The sequence below is a fragment of the Canis lupus genome, chromosome 12 (assembly GCF_011100685.1).
Source record: "Canis lupus familiaris isolate Mischka breed German Shepherd chromosome 12, alternate assembly UU_Cfam_GSD_1.0, whole genome shotgun sequence".
Classification (NCBI taxonomy): Eukaryota; Metazoa; Chordata; class Mammalia; order Carnivora; family Canidae; genus Canis; species Canis lupus.
In genome coordinates this window covers 12,441,835-12,459,204 of record NC_049233.1, presented here as the reverse complement: position 1 = coordinate 12,459,204, position 17,370 = coordinate 12,441,835, and the positions used below count along the sequence as shown (strand labels likewise).

Genomic DNA, 17,370 nt, shown 5'->3' with positions numbered 1-17,370 from the left:
AAATGACCTTGGACTCCTTCAGGCCTGCCAGGGCAACGAAAGGGGCTCTCACTCGCCAACAGCATGGCAGTTCAGAGGGTTGTGTGGCATAAATTTGCATGCCACCCATTCAAGTCCCCCCTCTGACACTTTATAGAACTGTGCTGTGAAGTATGGTAGCCACTAGTCACATGTGCTATTTAATTTTAAATTAATTAAAATTAGATTTTACAAAGGCAGTCATTCAGAGGCACGATTTAAGTGCTCAGCAGCCCATATATGGCTAGTGGCTACTGTACTCAGCAGTGCAGATCTAGAACACTACCACCATCTATTCTTTTGGACAGCTCTCCTTATAACCAGTACTAGGCGGAGCAGCCTCCCCCAAGGGCAAGGAGGCACCCGCTCAAGGCAGAAATTCCAACATCAACAACAGGAACAGAAGTCTGGTACTGACAATGGAGAAGTCTCCAAGGACTGGGGCGGAGGGGGGGGGCATCTGAGGGGGAGACATAGCCCTTGTCTTCAGGGAGCTCCCAGCCCAAGGAGGGTCAAATAATTCATTGGCCAGATCTTGTTTTCCAGAGCAGGTGAGGAGGAAGGGTCCAGCTGTCACTTAGCAGGCTCATTAGCGACGTCTTCTGAGGCCTTACCCTCCCCCGGGGTAATTATTAACAGGCCTCAGGTGTGAAAGAGCCTGCAGCCAAGGCCCCGCCCTCCCAATTCAGCTGACTGGGCCAGCTGGGCATCCTGGGGGGCCAAGAGCTGAGAGTCCCACCTGGAAACAGCCCCAAGTCTGGATAACTGACCCCCAAGCCCCCACTCTGAGCCCACCTTGCTCCATGTTTGATAAGATGAACCTCCAACCGGGAGACAGGGCAGTGACCAGGGAAGCTGCCTACTACCTCCCCATGAAACCATGGAGACACTGGGGGTCCATCCCCATAGTCTCAAAGTGGAAGGTCTAATCCCCCCAAATCTGGGCACGGCCTCTAGCCATGTCAGCAAAAATTTTCCACATGTGCTGAGATTTCTGTTTGCCTTCCCCATTAGCTCAACAAGCATGGATGGAAAGATGACTAAGGTAATTAGTGACTGTAGTCATCAGTCAGGGACCAAGGGGCCAGGCCAGGATGGGGGTACAGGGGCTGGAGCAGGGCTGGGGAAGCTGTGCGTCAGCCAGAGAGCGTGAGCACACCAGACCTGTGCCAGGCCTGGAAACCTCAGCCGCCAGGGAAGGGGGCCCAGGAACAGAGAAAGCAAATGATGGCTTCAGCCTCGTTGCCATGGAAACAGCTCCAAACAGAGGCTTCCTCTACCAAAGAGGGCGCAAGCTCCTGATAGGTCAACGGGTACAGGGTTATTGACAAAGGACTGGAGATGCCACTAGAGAAAATAACCCGAACCTCTTGATGACAGGTGGAGAAAAGCAGGTTCTTAGAAACTTCTTCCTGTGGCGTATCCCACGCAGGCCCCAGCCATCATCCACTCCAATAGGCTCCTGAGTCTTTTGATCCTATGCTTCTATTAATAAAACGTCTGTGATATGTGCCCCATCCATGTGTATATTTACTTGTTTAAATGTACATGTACCACCATACTAATAAGTTAAGTACATTATTGAAAAATGCACCCCTAAATAGACATTTTTTAAGGATGAAAGAAAAAAATAAATAGAAGTAAAGTTCCAGTGCCTTCCTAAATATTAATGGGCCAGGCTTGCCCAACTCTGTTTTGGAGACCATTGGTGTACTTCAAAGAGTATGAGCGACACATGGCTAATGAAGCTCCTTAAAGGAGCAAATGTTTCTGCGTTTGCAAATTCAACATCAGTCAGTCTTTCCAGGTTAATGTTAAGATTAATTGCTATCTCAAAATTACTTTGAACTTGAGCTGACCCTTACTCTGGGGTACAGATGGTGGCAGAGCTGGTGACATCAGCTGACCACGAGCTCAGGAGTGCTCCCTGCCCCCATGTGACTGGGTCCTACTCTTCCCTCTGTGTGGACCGCCCTGCCGCTTTCCTCCACCCCTGAGGAGTCATTCCTCCAAATTCCAGCTCCCTTCTCTTCCTTGGGACATCTTCCCGAAATCTCAGGCTGGCCAAGGGTTCCACCTCTAAGTTTCCATGGCCCAAGATGGATACTTCCATTCTGGTATTTACTACATTGTACTGGAATGATGTGTTTAGCACCCTGCTCCCTCACTAGACTGTGAAGTCCTACGGGGCAGGGGTTGCTGTATTCATCCTTGTACCCCCAGCTGCTAGCACACACAGACACAGACACACCCACTCACATCCCCCGCAGCACTCCCCATTCTGATGTTTGAGCCCTCTTGGCTTCACACACAGAGCAGGCCATGAGTGCCAAGGAGTTGACACCAAACCCCAGGATCCCTCAACTAATGACCACAGGATCTAAGGATAATACCTGAGCTCATTTCCCCTTGGGTGGTAACTTTGAGGTGACTACTCCACCCAGTCTCCAGGGGGTCCCCAGTTCGGCTCCATCCCAGGTGCCCACAGGGGCATCTGCCCAAACATGCACATTCTGTCAGCTTCCTTCCTTTCCCCGCCTCAATTCCTTACTCCCTGACCACCAGTTCATGGGATCACCTCCCAAATCAGCTACAGGTGCTCCAGTCCTTATCTCGGTGGGGATCCAGTCCAAGACACCGATATATGTCAGGTGCTCGACACAGTCTAATTAATGAAGGTTTATTGAGCAACTTCTATGTCCCAGCCACTGAGGGTTCAAAGAGCGGAAAGCTCATGGGGCTGGAACAGTAGCAGAAGATTCCTGAGGAGGTAGATTGAACAGGGCCATTCTCAGTTGGGGGGGGGGGGGGGGGGGCGGGGGGCAGGGTGGAACAAGCAGACAGCAGTGGAGATGAAATTTCCAGGAGCAGGAAATACAGGAGCAAAAGAGGCTGGCGGTAGGGCGACCAATCAAGAAGGCAATGAGGAAGCAGAGTGACACATCTTATTCCTGCCACAAGGGCTTTTCCCTTTTCCATGCCTCGTTCACAGCTTCCTCTTTCCTTGAATTCAGAGCCTTAGCAGCTAAACTTGGGGCTTGGCATCTTGGGGGAGTGGTTCTCAGAAATTCCAGGCACTGGCAGAAAAGCAAGCCCCACCCCCACCCTGCCCCCACCACTTGGAACAATCCTCATTAAGAGTTCTCCCAAGACACGCAAAGGGATTAGGCCGACTTCTGGGAAGGCCGGCTGCCTCCACCTGCCCCTCTCCCTATGTCTGGAGGAGGGAAGCCTAAGGAAGGAGCCAGCGATTCTTTCGGTTCCTCGCTAGTCATTAGGTGCAATTAAAAGCAGGCGGGAAACAAATCTGGGCATGCTGACGGTGGTCCCTGTAAATACACTCATCCACTCTGGCTTCTGGGGGTCCTGCCTAGCTGGCAGCCACCCAAGCAGTGGCACCCACCATCCTAGGCACCCACATTCAGCCAGAAAGAGTGGTGAGGAAACAGGCTCAGCCCCCACCCCTTAGGACTGAGCTCCGAGAGGACTGGCCTTGGTGTCCAGATATTTGTGCCTTGCCTGGCCCTGCCATCTGCTAGTTGGGGGGCCTTGGGTGAGTCCCTTACCCTACCTGTGGCTCAGTTTCCCAGCTGTACCATAAATAAACTGGGTACTATCTGGGGTCACTTGAACTCTGGTGTTTTATATTCTAAGTCTGAGCTGCTTTGTGTCCAAGATCCTGGGGTGCTGACCCACAAATCCTACTAAGTTGCTCTGGGGTCCCAGGCTGGGGTCAAGATACTGTTGTAAACATTGTGGCATTTGGAAGGAAGGAGGCCCAGCATCTGAACCCTCAAGTAGGTTCCAGGGGCAGAATATCCCACCCTGGCCCTTCTCTGATTCTCCCATGCCTCAGCAATACCAGGCCCACATATTTTCGGGTGAGGTTGTCTCTGGCCTCTCCTTGAGGAATGAATCTCAGGAAAGAGTGGTGATCACCTGGAGCAAACCTGGGTTCACACAGAACAATCATGCTGGCACCCTTGTTTTCCCCTTCTACAGGGTCTCTGGTCCTGAGGGACACCATGGATATTGTGATTCTAGCAAGACTAAAAGGGGCTTAGCATCTAGTCATTCCTTGGAGCCTCTTATCTTGTGATTCTCACATACCAGAGAGGACCAGCCTGGAAAAATGGCATGGTCTTTGGTGGAGGAGGTTAAAGTTGCAGGGCAACTTCCCCCCTGGTGTGAGGTCCCAGCAACCTATCCAACATCTGGGAGAATGCTCCAAACTGATACACCCAACGCCCCACCCAACCCATCCACAGGCAAGGATAAGCTGATGTGGCTTTTCCAGAAGACTTCAGATCTGGAGATGAGTTGGGTGGGTCCTGCTGCACTTAGAGTTTCTCCTGGGGCCAGGTGTCCATGGATTAAAGCAAATAAGGTCAGGAGCTTGAGCCCTGCCCTGACGGCTTGGCCCTCGGAAATCCTTCACTCCCCCACAGAACACTGCATCCTTCACCTCCCAGCTACACAGTTTGTAAATAAAAGCATGTCTAAGAACTATAGTAAGATACAAGTTTTCACCTATCAGATTGGCAAAAATCCAAAAAAAAAAATTTTTTTTTTTTTTTTTAATAGCACACTTTGTTGGCCAGGCTGTGGGGAAATAATCACACTCAACCATTGCTGGTGGGAGTTTAATTGTTACGATCTCCGTGGAGAACAATTTGGCAATATGTATCAAGATTACAAAGGCATATACCCATTGACCAACAATCCTAGGTCTGAGAATTGATCCCACAGATATACCTCATACGTGGGAAATGACGCATATGTACGAGATTATTCACTGGGGCATTGTTTGTAAAAACTAAAGAAGGAAATGACCTAACTCAACAAAGGACTGGTTGAATGAATGACAGATCAGCCATATAATGGAATATTATGCAGCTGTAAAAAAAGGTTCAAGGCATTCTTCACATACCATCAGCAAGAGCCTTCCAAGATGGAGTAAACTGAAGAGGTAAGATACAGAACCATGTGGAAAGTATGCTACCTTTTGTGGAGAAAGGGGAGAAAATAAGAATAGAAATTTAAAAGTTGGGATCCCTGGGTGGCGCAGCGGTTTGGCGCCTGCCTTTGGCCCAGGGCGTGATCCTGGAGACCTGGGATCGAGTCCCACATCAGGCTCCCGGTGCACGGAGCCTGCTTCTCCCTCTGCCTGTGTCTCTGCCTCTCTCTCTCTCTCTGTGTCACTATCATAAAAAAAAAATAAATAAATATTAAAAAAAAAAAAAAGAAATTTAAAAGTTTATGCCTTCCCTCAAGGAGACAGGGTAAAAACTCAGAGACATGGAACAACTTACCCTGCCCAGCTCTCCACCTTAGAAAAAGAAGCAAATGAGCTCATGGGTGAAAGTCAGGAGCTCTGGAGACAGTAACCGACCAGGGAAAAGCCTGAGTAGAACCTGGCTGCAATTAATCGTGTCCTCAGACCTGCCCCTTACAACCCCAAGGCCTTTGCACTTAGAAACTAGACTCAGTGCTGGGCCTCTGACCTTATTAGAACCAATTGTCCTGGGCCAATTAGGAAAGAGCAGAGGCGGGGCTTAATATGTAAACGAGGTGTTGGGTCCAGTCAGCGCCACCCACTCTCCGGTATCCCTGCGAAGGAACAAAACCCTGGATTCCAGCAGTCCCTGGGCTGTTCACACTCCAAGTGATGATTTGGTTTCAGCACTAAGGTGCATGTCCTCCATTGGAAATCGATTGCTCCCATTGTTTTCTTTGTACTTAAACTGCAAATTGATTTTTGTTTCTGAGTTGTGCATAAACTGAACTTGAAAAGTATTTTGTATCTAGTTGTATGTCTGCATATATATCTATACAACCCTGATCTAATACTGGGGTCCCATGATACTAGTCTTTCTTGAAATGAGGTCCTAGACGTTATTGATCGTTGAGAAAAATTTGTTTGATTACAAGCTTCTCAAGAGCCTAGAAGTCTTTTCTTCTTTTGGAGGTAGAAGGGCACTAGCTTCCCCGAACACCCTTAAGTGTTGATGAAATGTATGCGGAGGTAATGGTCTGATTTAAATAGGAATCTAAGGTCCTGTTCCCCTCCCTCACTGAGCGCAGTTGGCAAGGAAGCCAGAGCTTCATGATGGGGAAGCGGATAGGGCAGGGCCCAGCGCCCACACCTGGCCCGCATCCTCCGCGCACCTGCCTGGGAGTGGGGGTGGCGGGGCGGCAGCCCAGGGCAGACCACTGCAGATGTCGGGCGCGGCCCGCCAAGTCGATGGGAGCGCGTTCCTGAGATAGGGGTGCGATGGTTGGAATGTGAGACCAGAGGCAGTGATGGACCATGCCAGCCCAAGAGCTGAACAAATATTGACCCTGAGCAGGGTAGCCTCTTGAAAGCCCTCCATGGGATGCCTCTCGGTGTTCCCCTATCTCCAGCCAGCCTCACAGCCTGGTGTCTCCAGCTGGGGTGGAGTGGGGGAGGAGGGTGCTGACTCTGCCTCTGGGGCCCAAGGCCCAGAAACCCTGTGTCACCCCAGGTCCTGGCATGAAGTTCCGGGGGCTTCCAGGCCTGGTCTTACTTCCTCTGGGATCTCTAGCCTAGACTAAGTGGTACCTGGATTAGGATGTGGGCCTCCCTGGAGCCAGGCTGCCTTTAAAATGACCTACAGAGGCCCTTTTTCCAGATCATTCATTAAAAAAGAAACCCACTAAAGGCCAAGGACAACTACTCTCCTAATTATTAATAATAAAAATAATGAAAAGAATAATAAAAATAATGATAAGTAACATTTAGTAAGAGCTTTTTGTGTGCTAGGCACTAGATGCTTTACATGTATTAACCCATTTAACCCTCACAATGAACTTGGGAGATAAGTATTTTTTATCCCCATTTCACCGAAGTGGAAACTGACCCACAGGGAGAGTAAGAAGTGCCGGATCCCGAAAAGTCTCTCAAAGATAACATGTAAATCATGTTTTATCATGTAAAAACATGGATATGAGAGGTCCTTTAAGAAGGCTGGGTACTAGTCTCCTTTTACAGATGGGGATACTGAGGCCCTGAGCGGGGATAGCCTGCCCAAGATCACCCTGGGCTGCAGACCAAAGGCACTCTTTCAAAGGTGCTGCTGGCTGGCTGACATTCCTAGGGAGCTGATTGCTGAGGCTTGGGGTTATCTGAGGTCTCTTCCAAGATCCCAAATGCCTTTTCTCTCCTGCCAGCCTGATACTCTGGGCAAACACCCCCGGCCCCGCTCCCCATCAGATGGCTTTCTCTTTTCCCATCTTCTTCGCCCTAACCCTGACATTTCCCCCGTATCATTCCAGCAAATTGCTTTCCAGGTCCCGGTCCCAGGGCCCTGTCTTCTGCAGCCTGTCTAGGATGTTTTCCCAAATTCTCTATGGGCCTTGGTTACCCGACTTGTCCAATGAGGACATTGGACCAGATCATGCCAAGACCCTTCCTCTGTACCTCTGAGGTATCTCAGACTCCATGTCTGTACTTGATAGAGTGGCTGCTGTCCCCACTTGGGCCTGCTGGGACCCCGCAGGCAGCCAGGGTCTCCCTCTCAGTTTCACAGCCAGCTTGGAAGGGGACAAGGGAGGTCAAGATTGGAGACAGGAAGACAGGCAGGGGATATTCAAGAGGTTCACTCCATTGCAACCCCCTCAGTCTTCCAACCCGATTTCCATCACTCTCATCCTCATATATGTTCCAGCCTCTGAGGCCTGGTCCAGACCCCTAGGACCCCTCTGCCAGTGGGGAAAGAAAAGGGAATGTAGGCTGGGGTGGGGTGGAGTGAGCACCTTCCCAGAGCAGGGTGGGGTGCAGTTGGTGGTAGCCCACTGGCCTCACAGCCTGGCCTCCCCTCAAGGATGCTGAGAAACCCTGGCTGGAAATGGGACGGGCCCCGACAGTTCTGCCAAGGGCAGTGCCTTCTGCTTAGAAGGAAACACAGCCTCTTGTGTGTGTGTGTTGGGGGGGGGGGGTGCGCGTGTGTGTGCATGTGCCCACGCCCTGGCCTGCTCCACCCCAGGCTCACCCTTGCCTTCCCAGGTCAATGACCTCTGGAACTCTGAGCACACTCAGAGCCTCCCATCCTTCTGCCTGTTTCCAGGTCAGACTCACTGAATGAGATGCCCAAGGAAAGAGAAACTTCCCGGGCCCTCTCTCCAGTTCTCACTGCCCATGTGCTACTTGAGCAAAGGGCAGGGCAGCCCCCAGATCCCCACACAGACCAGCACTGTGGCCCACCCTCGCTCAGCGCGGCTCAGTCTGAGTAATAGCATAGAATCTGTGCCTTGCAAGCCACCCACCTCCTGCATGCCCTCACGCCACGCATTCCCCGGTTCCAGGAGAGACTGGAAGCAATGAAGGACACACAGACACCTCTGGGGAACCACAGACAGCACTCAGGGGAAATTAATCAAGTGTTGACACACTGAGCAGGCCAAGAATGAGAGAGGTTTCCTGCTGGGAAATAGGAGCCAGGCCCAGGGCAGAAGTCGGTGCTTTAGAGCACAGAGGAACAGCTTCATTTCCCAGACATAGGCCAAAGGAGCTGGACTTTGGGAACTCTGTGAACACAGGGCTGTCTTCCTCAGTTTGGGGGTCCTTGAGGATAGGACTGTGTTTCCCCTTCAGACTGGGGCTCCCTGAGGGCAGGGCTATGTCTCCCCTCAGACTGGGGCTCCCTGAGGACAAGGCTGTGTCTCCCCTCAGACTGGGGCTCCCTGAGGGCAGGGCTGTGTCTCCATCACAGACTGGGGCTTGTTTGAGGGATAGAAATCGATTATTTTCCTCATCAGACTGGAAGCTTATAGAATAGGAAATGGGCACCAAGGATACAAGTTTAAGAAGACCAATTCCAAATCATAGAAAGAAGTCACTTTTTTGACATCCAAATTAATTAATTGATCTTTATGGAAAATAAGGCCCACACACATTCTGGACATCAAAAAATTTTCAGCTCAGCCATCAAGCTCATCTACTCATTTTCCTCTATCAGGAGGGAAAAAAATGAACAGTTAAAATTTCATCTCATTTGTTTTAAAAATAAGGTAATAGATCGAAATGGTTCGAAGATCAAAGTAATACAGGGGGATATACTTTGAGAGTTCTCACCCCCAAAACCTCCATTCCTCCCCACTCCCGCTGCCATATGTAATCACATTAGCTTCTAAGTGTCCTTCCAGTGTTTGTTTATGCAAATACAAGTAACTATTCCTGCTTTCCCGTCCCCAGAGAGAACTCTCTGGTAGCTAGAACTAGTCCAATCAAAAGCTCAGGTTTGTATCCCAGTTGTGACTGACCTATTTGATTTGCAAGTCTCTTTCCTGGAGGGCGTGGGGGGGTAGGTGACAACCTGTGGCCCGCATGCCTCAGGAAGAAGGCAGCCTATGTAATGGCCCGGCATACAGCAAGTGCTCAACAAGTGAGTGCGATTGGTTTGGGTTGTTTGGTTTTTTCTTTTTTTAAGAAAATATTATCTGAACTCCATGTGTTCCCCATGTCCTTAAATCTTAACGAGCTTAGCTGGGCTTGTTGGCAAGTGGATTTGGAGAGAAGAGGCCTTCAAGTGAAGAGGTGGTTTGTGAGAGGGACTGAGGAGTGGGGCGAGGCCAGTGCACACGTCAAGGCAAGTGGCACTTCTGAGATCTGCGGGTTCTGAGACTCTCCCAGCGAGGCATCCTGGTCCTGGGAACAGAAGGCCAGCCTGTGTTTCCCCAGCAGCTCAGGGCCCAGCAGCCTCATAGGCCAGGCCCAAAGCCCTATCTAAGGTACACAGCGTTATCTCCATTCCTCCTGTGGGGAGAGCCCAGGCCTCCCAGAGGGCCTGCCTCCCACCTCTTCGTTAACATTTACCACAGCTAGAAAACAGCGGGCACACAAGGCACAGGCCACCTACCACCCAGTAACACGCATGGGGACGTGCCAACACGACGCACAGCGGATCGTGTCCCAGGGTGCACAGAGGGCCCCTTCCACAGCCAGGCAGGCACCAGCTCCACGTCCCTGCACACCCATGGCAGCCTTGGCTCCTTCAGGCACAGGGAAAAACATGAGACTGGTAACTGAGCCCTCAATGCCCAGCACACATGGCTGGTCCAAATCCAGATAGGCAGGCAGCCCGGGTGGTTCAGCAGTTTAGTGCCGCCTTCAGCCCAGGGCCTGATCCTGGAGACCTGGGATCGAGTCCCACGTCCGGCTCCCTGCGTAGAGCCTGCTTCTCCCTCTGCCTGTGTCTCCGCCTCTCTCTCTCTCTCTCTCTCTCTCTCTCTCTCTCTCTCTCTCTCTGTGTCTCTCATGAATAAATAAAAAAATAAATAATAAAAAAAAACAAATCGAGATAGGCTATTACATACGTAAAGAATGCACACGGATTGTGAAGACTTAGTATGAAAAAATCATCTAAATGATCTCATTAAGGTTTCATACCTTGATTACCCATTGAAATGAGAATAGTTGAGGATATTTTAGGTACAATAAATACACACATGACTATGTACAATATATTAAAATGTTTCTCACCTGTTCATTTTACTCTTTTAATGTGACTTGCTGGAAGAATCTTTAAATATGGATGTGGCTCATATTATAGTTTGTGGGATGGCACTGACCGGGAAGGTTATAGGAATTGTCTTAGAGGCTGTACCCCTCCCCGCCGCCAGGTGTGGGGTATGGTCATACCACCTCCTTCCAGTCCCTGGAGCCTGTTCCACCATCATGTCCCCATCAGACTGGGGGCCCCGTGAGGCCAGGAGCCAGTACTCTGCTCTCTCCTAGTTTCGCGCTGTTGCCCAGACTTGGGAGGGATGAGAGGTGGCTCTGTGGGAGCCAGCTGCCCATGCCTTCTGCTAAGTCAGTGACAGCATGTTCCCAGGAAGGCCAAGCCCCCAGCCCTGTGGCCTACCACTATAAACCTCCTCTGCCGTGCTTGACGATCAGATTAGAAGTTGCTCGTTTCATTCAACTGATCTTGAGAGGAAGCATTGTTTTTCCCAAGACTTGAGATTTAGGCATTCAGCAAGTTGTGGGTCACTCCTAGGTCAGAAATGGTTTGAAATGCTCACAAATTATAAAATTTCATGGAGAAGCCACAATAAATAGAGAAAAAGTCACAGCACCAAGTCTGGCACATTTCAGCCTCCACTCACTCAGCTTTGTTCCACCACTTTGAGACATACCTTCATGGGAGAGCTCTTCCTGGAATGGTGGACACCACTCACCGCCCCCAAGTCCGCTCCTCTCCAGGCCCCAACCCCTGTGCCTTCCCCACACACACTTGCCATGTCTACTCCCACCTCCCCTCCCCCAGCTAAACCCAGTTCCCCTGGGTGCCTTGTGCTGCTGAACCCAGCAGGTCATTCACCTCCCTTGTTCTGGATATGATATGTCCATTAACCCAGCCTATAATTGCCTTGCTCTTCGGATCACTAACCGTCACTGCTGACACACTGGGAGCTGTCAACAAGCCTCCAAGTCTTTTGTTCTTAGACGCTGGTGTGGGGGACCCCCCCCCCATCCCCATGCAGAGACTGCCAAATGCCACCCGTATCATTAGATCCTTCATGGCCACCTATTGTGGCCCTTCTGGGTCCCAACTCTCCCTGGTGTTCACTTTTCCTCCCAATGGGACCGGTGTAACATTCAGGCCTCTGCCAAGTCCTAGCTAGTGATAGGTGGGATTCCCCGGCCCCCACCCCACCCCCTGGTGCTCCGGCCCCTGCCAAAGTCTATCCGCAGTCCTCATCCCCAGTCACCCCTTGGCATCATTTGGAACAGTTAGTCATGCCTCTTACTGAAACCTTTCTTTCACTTTATTTTCAAGCTACCTCCTGGTTGCCGCCCCCCTCCGCCCCGCCCCCCCCCCCCCCCCCCCCCCCCCCGCCCACCTCCTGGCCACTCCTTCTCAGCCTCCTTTGCTGCTACTTCTCTGTTACCCAACTCTGTGATCAGAAAGCCCCATGGCTAGCATTGGGACACCTTCTCGTCCTTGTCTTCACTCACTCCCTGGGCGATCTCATCCAGGTGAGAGGCTTTAAATATGATTTATAAATTGCTGGCTCCCAGACTTAAGTCTCCAGCCCAGCCTCCCCCTCTGATTCCAGGACTCACATGTCCCATTGTCCCCCTTCATTGCCACCTGATGTCTCACAGGCATCTCAGACTCAGCATTCTAAACCCAGCCTTCCCGTCTGCCCCATCCCAGCCATCCCACTCACCCACAGGCCCCACTATCTCAGGATCTCTGGCCAGGTCAACTCCATCCTTCCAGTTGCTCAGACTAAATACCTTTGCCGTCCTATTTCATGCATCCCTTTCTTTCATGTCTCCTGGTCAATGTGTCAGCAACTCTTATTGGCTCTATCTACAGAGCACATCACAATCCAACCATTTCTCTGTCACTTCCAGTCAGGTTCAAACCACCGTCATTTCTCGCTTGGATTTTTGCAAGAGCCGCATGACTTTTGCCCTTGCTCTTTGGATCACTACAGTTTCCCTGCTCTGCCCTGAGTCTATTCTCAACACAGCAGCCAGAATCAGCCTGTTAAAACCCAATTACAGGGGCGCCTGGATGGCTCAGTGGTTGAGCATCTGCCTTTGGCTCAGGTTGTGATCCCGGGGTCTTGGGATCGAGTCCTGCATTAGGCTCCACCCAGGGAGCCTGCTTCTCCCTCTGCCTATGTCTCTGCCTCTGTGTGTCTCATGAATAAATAAATAAAATCTTAAAAAAAAAAAAAAACAATTCTGAAGCTAACTCTTCTGTGCTCAGACTCTCCAATGGCACCTGCCTCACCCAGGTAAAAGCTGCAGACTTCACAAGGGCTTTCCCAAGCTCCCCACAATCCAGCCCCCCTTTCCCTGTCTCTTCTCCTCCACACACCTGCCCTCTCTCTGTTCCTCCAATATTCCAAGCATTGCTTCAGCCTCCCAGGCTTTGCAACATCATTCCCTCTCCAGAAAGCCTCAGGGCTCTCCTCCTCCTTCTTTCAGGTGCTCAGATGCCACCTTCTGAGTGAAGCCTTTCCCAACCACCCTGTTTGGAATCGTGACTGACCACCCCCTCCCCCAGCCTTTTTCATCCTTCCCCATCTTCTTTTTTTCTTTCTAATACGCTATATACTTTTCTTATTTACGTTGCCATTGTCATTCTGACACCAATGGAGTATCAGCTCCAGGAGGGTGGGGATTTCTGTCTGATTTGTTCACAGCTGTATCCCTAGTTCCTAAAGTGGCACCTGACACATAGTGGATATTCAATCACTACTTGTTGAATGAACAGGATGGGACTAATGACAGAGCCCCCATGGCATCTATTGTCCTTTTCCAGACCAATGTGGATTTATTAAGTAATACCCTTGGCATATGGCCTTCTAATATACCATATAATTTCTTTATTTATTCTGGTTTTCATTCATTGCCTGTCTCCTCCTATAGAATGTAAGCTCCGTGAATGTTTGCTCAATGAGTGGATGACCATTTTTCCAGCTACTGACCCATAAAACTACCTCAGGATCACAGGTGTATTTTTCCATCTTAACCATCAAAACACCTGAGAGACCTTATCAAGAACTTCGTGGAGTTCTCACACTTCCCACAATTTCTGCACCTATCAGTTGCGCATCCTTTTGAGAGCCAGAGAATCCATCAGTCAGAAATCTTAATAAGAGAACTGCATATTAAATCTAGAGATTCTGGGACACCTGGGTGGCTCAGTGGTTGAGTGTCTTCCTTTGGCTCAAGGCATGATCCCGAGGTCCTGGGATTGAGTCCTGCATTGGGGTCCCCACAGGGAACCTGCTTCTCCCTCTACCTATGTCTCTGCCTCTCTCTGTGTGTCTCTCATGAATAAATAAATAAAATCTTTACATAAAATAAAACTAGAGATTCCTTCTATCTGGTCGCCCAGCACCAGTTAGAACTGAAGGCTGGAAAACACACTGTTAGCCAAAATATAGGGAAACAGATCCTCCCCTTTATGAGGGTGGAGACATGAATCGACACAACTTCTACAGAGTTGGACAATTTGACGGTATCTATCAAAATTCAATGTGTGCAAATCCTTTGCTCAACAATTCCTTCTCTAAGTATTCTATAGAAATGCATACATATCACACATATCAAACATGCAGAAAGTGCTATGCATGCAAAGTTATTCATTGTAGATATGACAACGATGAGAAAGGAAGCCTGGGGACTGTGGGGGGGGGGGCTGGTGTAATAAATGACGGGGCATTGTATTATGATACTCCCAGAGCGGAAAAAAAATAAGGTAGCCCCATTTTCACTGTTATAAAAATCTCTGAAATCTAATAATTAGAGGAAAAGAAAGTTAGAATAAAACGTGGCAAGTGAAGTACACCAGATTTGCCTTTTTTAAAAGGGTAGATGGATAGATGGATCATATACATGAACAGCAGTAACACCAGTTGCCTTTCAAGAGCGCATCTGGGGGGCTAGTAGGCAGGGGTGAGAGGCGGACTTTTCCCTGTATATTCTTGGGTGCTTTTTGAATTTTATTCCATGGGCGCTTCTTATCTATTTCCCAATACTCTTGTTTTTAATTGGCCTGACGTGCTTGCCATGCTGGCTCCCAGACGCCCCCCTTCCCTTTAGTAAATGCTCATGAGCCATGCCTTTCCCAGGCTGCAGGGATCCTGGCCCAGGACTGCCCTCAGCTGTGTGGTTACAGATTCCAAACTCCTCCTCTCTCTGAAACTCAGAGCCACATTTTCCTTGCACCCAGCCTCTTGCTCAGAGGTTCCTCAGAGGGGACCGAGAAGACCCAGTGGTCCTGTCCAGAAGCTTCCTTTGTGCCTGAACTGTTGTGTTATGGGAAGAGGCCCCCCCTGCACACCTCGTCGAGGAGCAGCCTCAGGTGGGCTCCTCCCAACTCCAGGGGCCCCAGGCTTCTCTTTCCTCTCCCATTGTGGGCCCCTTGCTGGTCTCTGGCAGAAGGGCAGAGACAACACAACCCCAGGAGCACCCCTTTCTCCACTCCCCATGGCGCAGGCGCAGACACAGCCCCCTCCCGGCCTGGTCTGCACAGGCTGATCCCCGGCTGTACGAGCCTCTGTTGCCCCCAGTATCTCTCACAAAGTTCTGCCTATTTTTGTCTTCCAGGCACTGCGTTCGCGGCTCGTAGCCCGGTCTCGTATTTGCCCTTCCCTCCTCTGCTCAAGCCTTCCGAAAACAGCACCCCCGGAAGAGCTGCCAGGCCGCCCACTGATCTCCTCAGCCACTGCTCCTCTTCCTTCGGCACCGGGACACAGACTACCCTGTGTGCGATTGCACAATCTGATGTACATTTTTGGGAGCTTCCCAGCCCTCTTGAGACATCTGTCCCTCCAGAGATTCGTGCCATGGAATCCTTCCTATCTTGTCGCTGAAATATTGGCAGGCGGATTTGGAAAATCTTACTACAGGCCCTGGGCAGCTCTTGTCTGGATGGCGCAAGAACCTCCCTGCTGCAGTCTGAGCTTCTCCCAGCCTCTCCCATCCATTCTCTGTGCCAGCACCTTTCCAAAATCCCAGCTCATCACGCCCCTCCTCTGCCGAAAGCCATTCAAGACCCTGCTGGGTAAAAGCCAAGTTAGCAGCAGGACTTGCAAGGCCCACTGTGGTCTGGTTTCTTGTCACATCTCCACCTGCATCCACCTCTACCTCTCTAACTTCATCCTTCAACTAATTATCTAACTGTGCACACATCCCTGGAAGCACTGTACTATTGCACATCTCTGTGCTTCTCCTGCTATCTATTCATCTACCTAGGTCCCCCTTCCAGCTGGTCTTGACAGGGGTGCTCGAGGCCTCGCTCAGGGATCGCCTCTTCCAGGAAACTTTCTCTGACTCCCACCAGCCCCCTACCCCCGGGAAGGCTAACTCTGCTCCTCTGGTTTCTCTCCACATCCCAGACCTGATCTTAGTTCTTATTGCACGTGGCGAACACTGTTCCTTCTACCTAACAGCCATTCTGCCCCACCCCTTCCTCCAGAACCCCCACCTTTCAGGTGGCCATGTATCCAGGCCCCGGAGATGAATCAGGGCTCATCCAAGCTATCTCGAGCATCCCCTCCCCCCTTTCCCCTACCCTCTGCTCACCACCTGACCCTTACTTTCCCAGTCTCCCTTGCAGCACTGCCTTTCAGTCCTGGCCAATGAGACACAAGAGGTCATTTTCTGACGGAGGTTCTGGGAAACACTTTTCTTCCCTGATAAAAATGCAGCCCCAAGGACGCCTGGTTGGCTCAGTAGTTGATCATCTGCCATCCTCTCAGGTCATGATCCTGGGGTCCTGGGATCAAGTCTGGCACTGGGTTCCTTGTGGGGAGCCTGCTTTTCCCTCTGCCTGTGTCTCTGCCTCTCTCTCTGTGTCTCTCATGAATAAACAAATAAAATATTTTTTAAAAATTGCAGGGACACCTGGGTGGCTCAGCAGTTGAGTGTCTGCCTTTGGCTCAGGGCATGATCCGGAGTCCTGGAATGGAGTCCCACATCGGGCTTCCTGCATGGAGCCTGCTTCTCCCTCTGCCTGTGTGTGTGTGTGTGTGTGTGTGTGTGTGTGTGTGTGTGTGTCATGAATAAATAAATAAAATCTTTTTTAAAAAATGCAGCCCCATTTTCTCCTTGGCCTTTTTGTTTTCTGCCTTGAATACAATTGTAGGAGGCTCCTTGGCCACCATCTTGTAACCCTGGGGCAATAAGCATGTGGACAATAAGCTAATGTGTTCAGGAGAACAGAGGAGAAAATAGGAAAAGCCTGAGTTTTTGATAACATCACTGAGTTCTTTCATCAAACCTGGAGCCATAACATGTTATAGGAGGTGATCTTGTTGGAGTCGGCCTCCACAGCTGTATGATAAGCTCTTGAGGACAGGAATGGTGTCTTATTCCTCTTGGCATTTCTGGAACCTAACACAATGACTCAAGAAATGACAATTCAACTGAATTGGATCAAATTCCCTTCCCTGACGATTCTGAATAAGGAAACAGGTTCACTTTTATCCCACGTTTCCCTGATCACTGCCACTCTGCTGATCCATTCTTTCAACCAATCCTTTTTCCTTCACTTACTTCCCCTGATCCTCTGAGACATGAAATGATCCCCAGAACCAGTCAAAAACTAGTCAGATGCCTGGCAAGTCTTCACAGATTAGGGGTCTAACCCACTGGGTCCTGCTCTGGGCCAAGGGGTCACCATGTGTCAAGAAAGCACCATTTCTGTCCTCCTGCTGCCCCTACAGGTAGGCAGGACTCACTCTATCAGCTCTGACCAGGAGGTCACTCCTTCCTGGCTTCCTGTTCCAGATCTTGACCAGCTCAGGATATCTCCTCTTCACTCTCTCTCTCTCTTTTTTTTAAATTTTATTTATTTATTC

At 50.3% G+C, this 17,370-nt stretch overlaps 1 long non-coding RNA gene across 2 annotated transcripts in view; it reads right to left on the bottom strand.

The window, feature by feature from the left end:
- The window catches only part of LOC102154853, a 34,348-nt gene extending 21,994 nt beyond the window's left edge, over positions 1 to 12,354 (bottom strand). For both annotated transcript variants that reach the window (XR_005367752.1, XR_005367751.1), the window contains exon 1: positions 12,214 to 12,354. This is a non-coding gene — a long non-coding RNA (uncharacterized LOC102154853). The remainder of the gene's footprint in view (positions 1 to 12,213) is intronic.
- Between the last annotated feature and the right edge of the window lie 5,016 nt (positions 12,355 to 17,370).